We start from the raw sequence: 15,327 nt of genomic DNA on the forward strand, positions 1-15,327 counted from the left end.
TGGTTATAAAAGAATGGAGTGGAAGAGAACATTTCTTCTGTCTGTCCAAGCAGGAAAGGAGAGACGAGAGGGTGTGCTGGGAGGCTGTATCAGTAACACTAGGCTTCCCCCTTGATGACTTAATGTCAGCAGGGCTGGTCTTGTTGAAATTAATCCAGTCACAATAATGGCATTAAGACATGCATTTATACCTCTATTGACTTTTCACGTTCACAGGATAATTGTTGTAACATTTCCTTAAAGGCCAAAGACCTTTTGATGATAAATATATCTCATTACATGGAATTTTATATGTAATCATCACATGAATCTCAGTGCAATTCAATGGATGTATTTACCATATGTTAATCCTAGCATAACAAGCCTTTAACCTATGTGACTTAATTATAGGCATATCATCAGATTTACTGTATAAAAAAAGCTTTTTTTTTTCACTCACATCTGCTTTTAAAACCCTCTCACTTTTTTTAACTCTTTTGTGAATCCAGGGATGTGTGATACCACTATCTGTGGTATTAGCTCAGCTGATGTGAAGATAGGCAGAATTAGAGAAGCTTCTGCATGGAATTTTGAATAAATCTAGGTCTGCCAAAGGCCTGCCAATGTGTTCATTTGAAATACCTCCCAATTTGCCAATATATAGTTGATCAATTTTGATGAGATTTTTCAGCCAGCAGTGAATGGCAAATACATTATCACTGTATATGAACATGACACACATGACAATGTTTAAAGCTTTCCTGAAAAAGAGAAATATTAATACCAAACTCTCTTAGTAGCCCAAATATATGTATGCTTAGACATAAATAGCAGATACAAGAAAAAAGTGAAGGATCTGGATTTATTTAGATTAGAAAAAACTCAATGGCAGAAGCCTTAGTTGTGGATACATGTGAAAATATTCAAATGTTCTCCCTGACTTCTGTAAGAAGGATAAGATCACAGAAGCATGGATTAGTTGAGATAGGAAGGGAACTCCAGAGGTCATTTGGTTCAACCTAGCTTCTCAAGCAGGGGCATCTAGAGCCAGTTGTCCAGGACAACATGTAGGTGATTTTTTAATAACTCTAAGGAGGGAGATTCCAAAATCTCCCTGCATAACCTATAACAGTGCTCAGACATCCTCACAGCAAAGAAGAGTTTCCTTTTTTTCAGACAGACCCTGCTGTTTTTCATTTTGTGCCCATTGCCTCTTGTCCTGCCACCAGGCATTCCCAAAAAGAGCCTGGTTCCATCTTTGCACCATCCTTTCAGGTATTTATATCCATGATGAAATTGCCTTAGTTTTCGTGGGGAAAAATAGATTGTTGTCAGCAAAACCATTCAATAATCAGAATTGTGAAATACTGGGTTTTGATGGACACCACATAACTAGAGGTTTTAAGAGCTGAGTATGAACTATCAGCTGGTACTTGTCTAGTCCCTGGTGACCTTCATTCTTTGAAAGTGGTTATGTTGCACAATCTCCTGAAGTGTCTTTCAGCCTCGCAGTTCAGCAATTCCATTACTTTCCTCTTTTTAGTTTCCCCATCCTATTTCTTTTGACTAGTTTTAAAGCACTACTGTCACTTGAGCATAGACATACTTCTGGGAGCCAAAGGTTTTCTAAACTAGTTCTTGTACCATATGGCCTTTTAAAAATGTAAGAAGATTTTAGATATTTTTTCAAACATATACTTCAATATGGCAGAAAATAAACCCCATAAAAACAGTGCTTCTTTCATGAAAATGCCTTATTCATATGATAGTATAGCAATATATTGAGAATAAATCCAATAAAATCTTAATTATATCAGGTTAAAGAACCACTGTGTACATAAGTTACATGTACTCAAGTTTATAGTGCCAAATAGTATTCAGTCACCAGGCTGTAAAGATCTACATGGAGTAATTTCTGGACCATCAGCGATTGTGTCCGAAATTTTATCAATTATAAGAGAGGTTCCAGAGGACTGAGAATAGCAAATATAGTAGCTCTTTTTAAAAAAATCAGAAGCAGAAGAGTTTGGAATTATAGTCTAGTTAAAGACAGCCAGAAAGACACACTAACAAATTATTAAAGAATCCAGATAAAAGAACCAAAAAGATAAGAAGGTGAAAAGAAACAGCCAGCATAGATTTGTCAATAACAGATCACATCAATCTAATTTCTTTCTTTGACAGGATGACTGGATAACAGCCTAACAGAAGGCAGGAGGTTTGATAAATCCTGACTTCAGCAGGTCTTTCAACACAGCTCTGCACACTGTTCTTTATAAGCAAGAGAAATGTGGTCTGGAGGATTCAGTGAAAAATGTGTGACTAAGTAGTTGGAAAACAGCACCCAACATAATAATTAGTACAGGTTCTCTGTCAAACTGGATGGTATTTCGAACAAAATCATGGAGGAGTCCCTACTGATGCCTCTGTTCTAGCATGGTTTCCACTTACAACCTCAGTGGTGGGATAGAGTTGCATTTTTTTATACATGGCATTTTTCCAAAGTGACACTGAACAAGAACTGCAAAGCATTTTGGCCATTCAGTCAGAATACAAACCACTCCTCAAGTCCTGGAGAAAGCATTAACAAGTGAACATGAAAGGTAGTCAATATACCTGCAGAATACTAAACTTAGAGAAGTTATATGAGCAGATTTTAAAATAAAGAATAAATAGCAAGATTAATGTAAAACAAACAAACATAGTCGGCCATAAACTAAACTGTGTCTTGCTATTCTGAAAAAGTTTGGAGCTGAAGTGGAAGTCAGAAATGTTGTGTATAAGCTATTGGAGGTGGTGTTCTTGATGTTCTGTTCTCCTTGAGTATTGCTCAGACCTCAACTGGAGTAATGTTTCCCATTTCGATCACCACACTTCAGAACAGATATAGCCAATTTAGAGAGAATCCAGAGAAGAGCAACAGGAATGATAAGAGCTTTGGAAATGTGACCTGCAAGGAAAGGTTGAAGGAGTTGGATTTGTTTAGTCTAGAAAAGGGAAGACTGAAGGGAGGCACGATAATGTCTTCAAATATATTGAGCTTGTTAGAAAGAGTGCAGTGATCAATTATTCTTAGGGTCTGAGTGGGATTTGTACGAGAAGAAAGCCATATAATTTGCAGCATAGGAGATTCTGGTTGCAAGGTTTCCAATTGAAAGGGCAGTTAAGGGTTGAAATAGTTCAGTGAGGTAGATTGAAGATTTTTTTTCACTGAAGGTTTTTAAGAACAAGTGAGATATGTCATGTTTGTTTTATGTATAGTGAGGATAGGGAATGAATTATCCTATGTCTGTAGATACCTTCCAGCCCTATATATCTCTGATTCCCATGACAATGAAGCATTGATTCCACAAACACTCAGAAGGATATTGTGGGATATATCTATAGACTGCTTCTTGACAGTCATTTGTATGACTGCATTGTGGACTGTACTGTGTGTTCCAGAAATTAAAGAGCTCAAATGTCCCCAGTAAAGATCTTTACTAAACTTATTCTTCAAATAATAAATAATATTAGTTTACACACCTGGATAAAATGAGCAAGATGTCCTATTTACTCTTCACAAAACTGAAATAAACACATTTCTCTTGAAAATATGAAATACTAAAATACTTTGTTTCTTAGAAGAAAAATGACTGCTTGTCAAACCGTAAACCAGTAAGTGGCTAAAATGAACAAAAAGACAATGCCCACTGTGTTGGTAGCCTCGTATCTCATTAGAGTGAATTAGACAGCCATAAAATTCTGTGATTTTGTAGCTGATAGCAATCACCACATAAACTGAGACCAATATCGTGGTGTTTGATCAATAGAAGGAATTCACTACAGGATCTGAACCTTAGAGACTATCAATTGTTCTGCCTATGTCCAGATAAATATCTAAGCATAAACAAAGTCAGGGTGCTGTAAGCTAGGAGGTGAACTAAGTACCGCTTTGCTCTAAGTATGCATAAGTGGGGGGGGTGTTGCATTATCACATCAGCTTTAAAATATGGCTTTATAGTGTTTTTCAAGGTTTGTTTCATTTACTTTCTGGGTTTTGAGCCTGCAGTGTGACCAAGATCACATTTTCAGGCTTTTTTCAAGAACCACTTGATAGTCATGAGCTTTATAATTTTTGTAGGAGTGAGGAAAAGAAGTAAGGAAAACTATACACTTGGAATCCAGTCTCTAATCACTACCAGTTCTTCTGATGGTTCACTCTTCTTCCAGATGTAGGTGAACTGCTTCAACTTGGTCAATATAGTGTGATAGCCTGGTTTGGAGTGCTAAAATACAGGCACCTATCCTGCTTCATTGTCAGTGCACTGCCTAGAAAAATTTTCATTCCTGTTATGTAGTTTTCTTTGTGACAACACCTTGACACAACTTAAGTGACAGCATAAGCCAAGAACCAGCCCCAGGAATAAAAAGAAGAGAATCTGGAATTTTTAATAGGACCAATAGTGTTCTTTTTTTCTAAGTTTTACTTCCATTTACCTAAGAAACAGAAGGGCACACAAAGTGTGTGCATCTCCAAACAAAGCTAAGTGACAAGCACCCTTCAAAATCCAGGTGCCCAAATGCTTCATTTAAACTGCATGTAAATAAACAAGAAGGAAATCCTGCTACCATTAAAGTTCTCCTGGCAGTATTTAACCTATGGATTTTCACGCTAAGCATTATTGGGCAAGAGGATTAGTTAAAAAAGAAAGGAAAAAGTCCCTTTTGGCTTCTTCCATGCTACATTACGGTCTGTGTTGGAAGACAGGGTAAATGGGATGCCATAGCCTTCACAAAGAAAATAAAAATATAGAGTGAACAAATACAAAGGGAGAGATATATATCACATATAACCATATACAGCATATTAGTAAATAATTTTTATGTATGTAGGTCTGAATAGGAGTCCCATTTAGATATATATTCACATAGAGATATAGATACACACACACAAACACAAATATGGGATGTATTTATACTCCACAGCTCCTTCCTTATCTCCAGAACACCTCTCTCAACAACAGCACGGTTGTAGCCTTTCTTGAAACCTGTTTGAACTTTCCCTTACTGTGAGGACACTGAATTAACTTTAAACTAACCTCTAATTTGGGATTTCATTTCATACAAAGCAAAGTCAAAAGCCAGCAGGTTAAGACTGGAGCACTAGAGAACGTGGCATCTCCACTGATACAGTGGGTGGGGAGAGGAAGCTATTAACATGTCTGTAACACTTCGCTTTATACACAACTACCCTGCTTTTAACTCCAGCGTTGGTCGCTAAGGTCAGTCAAGACAGAGCTGACTAATAGTGTCGCTTTCCTACTGCCTTGCGGGCTCACCCCTGCAGCAGCACGACAGCCCGGCGCTGGAGGGGGTGGTGTAACACCTACTCCGGGGCGGGGGGAGAAGAGCTAATCGTGGCTTTTCATTAAATGGTGGATGTTAGGGAAATCAGTGTCGTACAGCCATAGCTATAGAGCTGTTGAAAAGAGAGCTACTTAGCCATTCATGAAACACTGTTATGTTAACACGGTAATGAATAGGACAAGGTCCCTCATTGTCAAGCAGGTGGTGGACTTTCACTCCGCATGAAGGGACCTGAGCGCCCAAAATTGCTCTAACCAAGTATAAAGAAGCTCAAAAAACGTAGCTGTCAACTCATTATTTCAAGTTTAAAATAAAAGTGTATGTGATGAAATGCTCCCACAGAAATTGAATCTTCAGAAATTCCAGTTCACAAATGCATCCTCCAGACTGCTCTATGCAGTGGGCCATTTATATAAAGGTATAAGCTAGTGGAGCATGAAGCATTCATTCAATCACATAATTTTTGAATATGAAATAACAGCAGATTTCTTTTCAGAAAGTATTTTAAGCTTTCTACATAGCTGTGGTTGTATTTGTACCTGTCATTCACTAGAAAAATGAGGCCCAGTTCACTGATCACCAGCAAAGAACAGAGCAGAGGAGTGAGGGCTTCAAGCAATGCCTATCCCCTTCACTTTTCCCCAGCTTCATAACTTTAATGCTCAGCACATCAATGTGGTCAAGGATCCAGCACTCCCTATAGAAAACTTTCAACAGGGAGGAATTTCCCCCCTGAGGCTGAGTATTTTGGCCATAGGTACTGCAGTTAATGGAATACATGACTTGGAGAAATCTGGGCCAAATTTAACACCATAGAACTGAGTCCATTTCTTAGCCTCAGGAAAATACCTAAACCAAGAAGCACTATCTTTCTTCTCCAGGAGAAGACCTTGTATTCTGATTCCACGAGGCAAAGTACTTTTTCACCACTCTTCTGCAGTACTTCAGATGTCAAGAATTGGAAGGTAAGTGGTGTTAATTTTATAGGTGATCTTTCTGATTCATATTATTGTAAATCCTTTCAAGATTTCAAGCAATTCAAGTCCAATTTTCTCTTCCTAATACAGTTTTTTTTTATCAAATACAGCGTTGGGTCATTTCCATTCATGGAGATCTGAATACAGCACCCTTAACTAAAGGGATAGAATACTTTATGTTAGATGCACTTGATATAACTAAATTTGTTACTCGTGCTCAAAATGCAATTATTGGTGTAAAGGATAAAAAAATTAGAACCACTAGAAATTTTCTATAAAATACATCTGGGACTTCAATGGCATTCTGACATGGGAGAATTGATGCACACTTACATAAAATATAACAATTATTAGAGAACCTCAATATCTCTTTTTTAATTAATGATCTTTAGTGGAAAATGAAACATACATTTGCTTGTGGTATATGCTGGAGAAAGCTAAGACAATAGACCTATAGAATCAAATTACTCAAAACATGAAAAACACTTATAAAATGCAGAGAAAAAATTAACTAATAGAATATCTCAAAAATAATCCACCAGGTCCAAAATGTTTCTCTTAGGCATTCTTCCTGAAGACAGAACTTTTTCTTCCGTCTAGGATAGACTGCTGGTATTTTATTTTCTCTACAAAAATAATGTAATATGTAATAGAAATGGTAAAAAAATCACAATGACACTAAAAGAATTTCAGAGGTGTCCCAGATTTCCCTGCGTAAAGAACTGCATATACAAAACAGAGTATTAAACCAGAGGACTGAACCTCCCAGCGAAGCAGACTCTTTCCTGTGCAAAGGAACAAGTAATTTCTCTAATGCATCCACGTGGAGCAGATTTTCCAGTTCCTTACCTCTACAGTTTCCTAGCAATTCTGTTCTGTTGGTGAACTATTAAAAAAAAGGGAAAGGACGTAACAACTATAGTGTTTGCTTAGCCTTTTTTAATTTGAAATTAATATTGAACAATTATTTCTAGATTTAAATTCAGACAAAAGACTTTCTACTTGTCCATAATATCAAATTATTCATTTTACTTTCTTTAACAAGACTACGGATTAGACAGATATTTGTTGAAGATGATGCACAGAGAAGCAATTACACATTCACTAAGGACTTCTTTTCAAAACATACAGGCAGAGGTGAAGCTTAGTGAGACATCTGAAACACTACATCCAGTTTTGATAACCCATTGTGAGGAGGACACCAATAAACTTGGACCAGTTCAGCTTAGGACCTCCAGCTGAACTCCACTTGACCTGTAAGTGCTGGTGGAGCTGGGCTGCTCCAGCCTGGAGAATGGACAATTTCAGGGATCTAAGACCATTCTGCCAGTAGCTGCTGAGAGGCTGTGTGGTTTCCATCCTTTTCGTTTTACAAGAATAATCTGGATAAAGCCCTATATACCAATAACATAATACAGACAATATGATAGTTGTGTACCCAAACTATCATTGCTTATACTGATGATCATATTTTTTGTGGGCCTAATCAACAGGAATCTTAAATCACTGTAAGCCTAAGGAAATTTAGGCAAAAAGTTTGTCCCCCTTTCATTTACAGTCAATAAATAGTTCCAGGCAATGTCAATGTGATTCAGTGCAGTACTGTCTGACTTGCCTCCTTCTTTCTCTCTGTGGCTAGAGAGAAGACAGTATAACAGGGAGACTGATTAAATCATGAAAACTGATCTTCCTTAGTCTCTCACGTTCCTCCCTCTATATCGCATATAGTCAACCTAGAGCAGGAGGATTCTGAGCTAGATGAACTTAAATTTTCTGGTGATACTTCCTTTTCTTTAAACCAGCGGTATTCTCAATGCATAGCACACAGATCCTTGGGAGATGCTTCACTACTTCAGTGTAGCAGTGGGATTTGAAAAGCTCGGAAGGTCCTGCATAATGTGCCCTGTTGTGCTATTAAAAGAAAACACTTACTTTTTCCTTCATAGACAGGAACTATTGAATTAGGCCCAAAGGCCCCTATTAGTGAGTCAGCTCTGTATATTCCATGTGTCTAGATTCACCAACAAGGGAGAGGAATCAGTCCTCAGTTTGAATGTATTAAGAATTTAATAATTTGTATAAATACAGAAAAATTAAATTTTCGTTTTCTTTGTGAATGTTTAATTTCTTGTGTTCTCTTTGATACTTACACTCCAGAAATCAATTAATGGGAAGAGCTGTCAATTAATGGGATCTGCAGAATTAGTGCAATGGACATCTGAATTCGCTTAAGTGGAGTCAGTCTGAGTTTACAGCTGTGAAGATTAGTACAAAATCTGGCCCATGTTTTCTTTTTCACTAGAAGTTTTCAGCTAAAGAATGACACTGTGGCCATCTTCATGACTTTAAATTGACGTCTTTTCTTGCCTGCATCTCAGCTCTGTACACAGTATTGGAGTCTGAGTATCAGGTGGGGTTCTTGCAGGAAATCAAAGCAGCACTTCTCACTACAGATCTGGGCTACTGATGTGAAGTGCAGAAACACAGGCTGCATACAATAAGAAACACCTGGGCTCCAAAAAGCCCCTGTCAGGGGATTTATCTTTCTAGTAAGCACTCCTTAAATGCCAGTTATTAAAATGAGAGAAATAAAAGGCCTTTTGTTCCTTCATAGGATTTTAAAAATAATGTTGATACTTGGTAAATCCTTTCAGTGATGGAAAAATTATTTTGAAAGCCATTGATTATATTTGGTCACTGTCTCAGAATGCCAAAAAAGGTAAGTTTTTCCAACTGTAACATGCAAAAGCAAGTCAAAAAACCTAATTTGTTAAACATATTTTTAAACATGCCAGCAACATGAACTTGTTCTTTTTTTTTCTACTGGTAAGAGAACAAAAAATTTCTACAATATGCATAAATTAAATGTTAACTGTAAATAAATATAAGTCCCACAGGGAAATGACCAGATGAATATATTTATTTTTACAAGGCCAAGCTGCTATACATCTTAAATATCACAAGCTTTATAAAATAAAATATTTACGGATAGTAATGGGGAGTTTTCTATACATAACTCTTCTAAAAAGCTTCAAACACATTTCAGAGTAGCTTACATCAGCAATGCATTCTTACTTAACTCCATAAATGTCTGTGTACACATGGGAATACATGTGTATATGCCACTGGCTTTTCAACCTATTTAGGTTTTCTGTTGGACCCTGCATTCAGGACTTCGTTCTGAGCATCCTATTGAGCTAAGGAAGATTCTTACTTACAAAGTGCCATAGATAAGATTATTTTTCAGTTCAGGTCTCTCTCCCACCCCTTGCTTCTTGGGCCAGTACATTTTTTATGACTTAGGTGTCAATAAGCACTCCACTGGGGCTTGCTTTGCTGAGAAATCAGAATTCAAAGCAAGAACAGGAGAAGGTGGGAACAAAACCAGAAGGTCTGTAATGATGCAAGATATTGTACTACAAGAAAGCAACCCCTTTTTTGTCATTTTCCCACACTGTTTAGTGGGTCCTGTAGAACCTCAGCACTGTTTGTTGGTCATGGGTTACCAAAGTGCATGTGGCTGAAGTAAACTGCGTAGGCAGGAAAATGAAAGGGTAGCATAGAAGTAAGAGTTTTGGTGCTGACAGTTGCCCTTGACTAGCTAAAATTGGCAATAAAGGGGAAGATATATGGGATAATCTACTGCCACACAATCCCACACACATTAGTACAGTTATGACCAAGTTACAGCACACCTGTCATGCCTAGTCCTTTCTTTTCTGGTTTTCATGATAATGTATTACAAGACTTTGTGGTAATAGCTAAAAAATAGAAAGTAATTTTCTAAACCATTATGATTTTGAATACATTATTCCATCTCAAACTCATTCCAACATTACTGCAGAAATAAAGGAAAATGTGAATTTTAACTGCACACTGAATACAGGAATGGGGAAAAATAAAAATAAGGCAGCTGACCACTGTCATGAGTGTCACAGACAGAAACTCTTCCTCTTACCTTTTTTTGTTCTAATTTCGAAGTAATAGATTGTGGTTTAAATTTATTACTCAAATACTCAGAGTATACCAGAGACATTTAAACAACATTTAGGTGTATACATACTGGGTACAGAATTGTGTCCCAGATTTTTCCAGAGTGACAGTAGGCACTTCCTGGGCATGGGATTTAAAAAAATAATTAGAGGATATGTGAATCTATGCCTTACAAATAGGCAAGTATATCATACAAAATATATGTGAGTCAGGATAAAAGGTCCTGTGAAATAGATTGCATTCTGGTATGGCAGTTCTGTGAATAACTATTTTGAAAGTTAGTTTAGAAAATAATTAAATGTAAAGTCATTTTAATATACAAATGTCTGACAGGAACTTGAAGTCCAACCCTTAACCCTGAAAAAAAAAGATAAAATAAATTTAGATTAAAAAAGGATTTGAATTTCTCTAAAACCCACAGAAAATGTTACCATTTAGTAATGACATTCCCTTCCCATTTGACCCCAGCTTGACATGCTGAATTGCTCTGAACATCCGCCACCATGTACAGAAAGTCTTACTTCTTAACTCTTGCTATTCTAATTTGCACACAAAAGTGCATTAAAAAGGATGTTAAGGCTGTGACATAGAACAATAAAAGCAGCAAATTCATAAGTAATTAGGAAATATACTATACTAAATGTTCTCCAGTGTAAAAGGGCATGCCATTACATCACAGGCGATAGAGTTCTATGAGGAAACAATAGAGTTTTCTGATATGCAATGCTGTGCTTCTCTTTTATGGGGAAAAAAAGAGTGACTGCAGCTGGTAAAGAGAGACTAGAATATATATGCTTATAAAATATTGGGTAATTCAGAGATGAAGTCAGTAGTATTCTTTCAGAGGTGTGGATATCCAAAGGACTGCCTAAAAATATTTTAGACCTCTATTCTCCTATGTAAACTATATTTATGAAAGCATCAAAGGCACATTCGCTTATCTCCTTTATCTTTTCTCATAGTTTCCTCCAAATCCCACTGAAATCAGGTGGAGAGAAATAGGGATCAAACAGTACAAAGGTGAGAGCTCTTTATTCTTCATATGTGTGAGGTACTGTCTGATTTTTTCAAGGAAGGCTGAATGCACTAGACTGATGCAAACAAAGGCTTAAAAACCTACTTTAATCAGGTGAAGAGTTCCAAGTTCCCACAGGTTTCAGGCACTGACAGAGTTAAGTGCTAACATGTTGGCAGAGGGATGGCTCAGGAAGTAAGGTGGAATTTGCTATTGGCCCACTAATGTCAGTGAGATGTAGAGCCGCATCATAGGCCTCTGGGAGATGACATTGCAAGCTCTTTGGGAACATGCTCTAAAGAAAGGGAGAGGGAATTGTTTTACATATATGAAACACCCACCTCAATTGTAAGTGCTAAATAATGTATCAGCACAGTTCACGGGCATATAAATTTTGCTGAAGGGGGAAGAAGTTGATAATAGATAATACTTTTGGTGTTATCTATCAAGAAGATATGAGGTCAAATTTCCTTGAACATTGTAAGAAATATTGTAAGGTAGTATTTTTTTGTTTATATCTCTAAGCCCCATTTTGCTTGTTCCTTTCCCCAGATATCTTTCAGAGATATTTTCTCAAAATCAAGCTGTCAGTGTTTCTGCAGAAGCAGCCCTGCCACTGTGTAAGACTCTCCAAGTCAGATCTGCCATAATTACAGTCTGTGTCTCCTCCAGAATCACCCATTTGTACTCCATTCACAATGGCGACTGAGTAAAGGGAGCAGTGACATGAATGATAACAAAACAGTGATAATTTTTTTTAACAGATTAGTTCAGTCTCTGAATCAGCACACAGACTATGAACAAGCAACCAAGAGCTTGTGAAGGGAAGGATATTACACACCCCACTTAGATGGGATTATGCCCCTGCAGAAATGGGCTTTGGGTCTCCTCCTTCTCTTTTCTTGCATTCAGACTGTTTCCTGATCTTCACAAAATTTCCAGTATATAAAAGTTAATGAAAAATTTTGTACTTATACTTCATAAATACATTCTGGGTAGAAACACATTTCTAGTTGGAAGGCAGGATGCTAGTTATATAAAGGGGCTAAACTGTTAAATTTACTGCATGCCATTAAAGATGGTGGTTACATACTCCTTTTTCAGAGGAATCTGACTCAACCTAAAGGACAATTCTCAGCATTTCTTGATGGCATTTTGTGTTTCTTTATGGAAATTGAAGAACAATGGAAAACAGATAAATGAACAGATCGATCATACGCTTATTAATACATGGTGTTCATTTCTTGCAAGTATTCAGATGATCACCTAGTATTTGTAAAAATGTTTTCAGTTCTGAAATTATTGTACAAGCAGCAGTTGTCTGGGAATCAATATCAGAACTGTGTTATTTTTTTATTCACTATTTTTAAAATAACATTTTTCATTCACTCTTTTTCATATATCATTTTTGTATTTTAGAAATATCTTTCAATTAAAGAGCAAAAAAGATCATATTTAATCAGATAAAAAATCTCAGTCCTTCTGCCAACTGCAAAAAGCAGTCAGCTGCCTCAAAATGGAAGGAAGGTACTCCTAATACTTTCAATGGGATTTGGTGTCAGGGAGCAGCAAGTATGAGGGTGTTCCAAGAGGGAGGACAAGCCAAAAGATGATGACACCAGCAGAAGAAAAAGCAGCGCCTTCACCAGTGAGATGCAGAAAATTCTCTTAAGAGAATAATGGAGATAAGGGAGAAATTTCCTCTCCAGATGTCAATAAAAGAAGTGTTTTACCCTTGCTGATTTTTCATGTCTTAAGTAGGTCTGCCAAGGTCCTTTGTAAATACTTTCTGACTGCCCTAAGTTTGAGAGTCAAGATTTCCTTTGCAGTCCCTTCACACTACAGACATTTGGATTTCTTCTTCCCAGTAGTCTCCCTAAATTACTTCTTAGCATTGTGTCCGAATGCAGTAAAGCAGTAAAAGCTTAATTCACCCACAGGCAGTGAAATACACGTGCTTAGCTGTAGGAACACATTTCTTCATTTAATTCTTCTAGAATCTTCTCTCTATCCCGAGGCCCATATGCCTGTGTGCATTTCACTTATCACCCAGTTTGCTTTCTTCTAGCACTCCTACATCTCCTATAACCACAAGGTCTCTGATGCTATCGCTCTGATATATCTTGTTCTTTCACTGTAAGGTCTCTTGTTCTCTTACCCCTAAATATCTCTTGGTATAGCAGGTTTCTCCAAGTTTCACCCACTCCTTAAGTCTGTTGTTGTCTGTTGTGAACTGTTAATACAAGTGTGAAACAACTAGAAAATCATGTATTTTTTCTGAAAGATAAAGCAATTTTGTTAATTCTTTGCCCACATTTCTAACCTCTCTATGATCCTTTGTGTCATTTCTTGTTTCTTGCACTATCTCTCATTCAGTTTGTACACAATAATACTGTTAACATTCTGGCTGCTGCTTCATCTCAAGATCATTAATTGCGCTGTTAAAGCCCGGACCTACTATTTAAGAGTACCACTGCCCTCCACAGGAGAGAATGGCAGACATACTGGATTGTATCCAAAACACCTTCTCTGTAAAGCCACACCTTATGGAGAGTCTTATTCATCTCATCTGGCAGAAACCATTGATTGTCAGGGCAATGATCTGGAAGGACAGAAAGGTGACAATGGTATGTTCCATGTGTTGGTGAGATCCCCCAGGGAATGAAGATTCTCAGAAACCCTACCCATCTATTCTTTTTAGCCAGTGCCAACTGGCTGTTGTTTTCTTTTCTGCTTCTGGGTAAAACAAAACACATAAATACTTCCTCCTTAACTTTGCCACTTGATCAACAGCAGACAGAAAAGTTAATCCTTTGCTCTTCTTGTGAAAGCCTGCATTGTGCAATTACCTTCTGTGAGTTGCCTCTCTGCCTCTGTTAATCCATACCTCCCAGAGCATATATTCCTTCTTCCTATTAAATCCTTTCATTTTGGAACTACCTCACTTGCAGAGATGCCTTACTGTCTAGTCAAAAGCACTTGAGTCTTAAAGCCAATGAAGTAATTTAGTGGATAATTTCTCCTGTAAATCCAATGCAGTAATTATTGTACACTGAGAGATCTACACCTTCTTTCTCTTAGCTTTATCTTTGCCACAGAGACTATGAAGTCCCAAAGTTCTATAAAAGTCACTTTCATAGGATCAGTAGCTGCTACTGAACCAGATCAAACAGAAGAAGAAAGCTCTCAGTGCTTTCCTAGTACCACTCAGTCTACTGAACTGCATCCTTACTTTGCTGGTGTATGGTCCTGATTCACCACTGCTCCCAGTCAATTATACTGCAGTATGGCAAATGCTGAATAACTAAATTTGAAAATAGTAAGTATATTGCACAAGAGAACATTTCTTTGGATGCCTGAATGTTTTTCACTTTATCTAGAAGCTACTGATTAACTGCATTACAAAAGATCAGTTCCCAACACAGAGAATTAGGACTGGCCACATCACTCTCATTAACATTAACAGATGTGCTCATCTATAAACTCAGTCCTTTACCTTTACATGTACTGAAGTATTCTGAGATAAGACGATCACAGAGGGAAAGTGAGTAATATTCACTCCTTCACTTCTGGTTTACTCTAGAGAGATTCCACAACATCAGCAATAAGTTCTCTTTTTTTTTGCTCCCCTATAAATAAACACGAGAATGGTCAGTTTTGCTAGTCATTATTTATAAATAACAGTGTGAAGTGTTATCTCAAAAGGAAATTTTGGTAGTGAAGTTGCATATCCTTTACAAGAGGGATTTATAATGGGAACATATATAGAAAGAAGCTGTACCCTTGGTATTGTAATTAAGCTTTTAAAACATCCGATAATTTGGTGTTATTTATTTTTCCTTTCTTTGATGAACTGATAAATGTCACTTGAATATTTGCATGAGCACTCAGTAGAGAGGCTGGTTTTCTTCAAAAGAAAATAACACGCACACTTATTCCTCCTCTGCTGTATATAAATTCTAAATAGTACCTTGGCAGAATTATGAAATAAAAAATGAATGCTTTTAAAGGCAT

General features: G+C 37.1%; 1 long non-coding RNA gene across 1 annotated transcript; it reads left to right on the forward strand.

Moving 5' to 3' along the window:
- Positions 1–998: 998 nt before the first annotated feature.
- Positions 999–7,531, forward strand: LOC116798869. Its single transcript, XR_004360959.1, has 4 exons — positions 999–1,046; positions 1,156–1,254; positions 6,210–6,293; positions 7,437–7,531. It is a non-coding gene; the product is annotated as an uncharacterized LOC116798869 (long non-coding RNA).
- Positions 7,532–15,327: the final 7,796 nt, after the last annotated feature.

Source organism: Chiroxiphia lanceolata, chromosome 1, assembly GCF_009829145.1.
Source record: "Chiroxiphia lanceolata isolate bChiLan1 chromosome 1, bChiLan1.pri, whole genome shotgun sequence".
Lineage (NCBI taxonomy): Eukaryota > Metazoa > Chordata > Aves > Passeriformes > Pipridae > Chiroxiphia > Chiroxiphia lanceolata.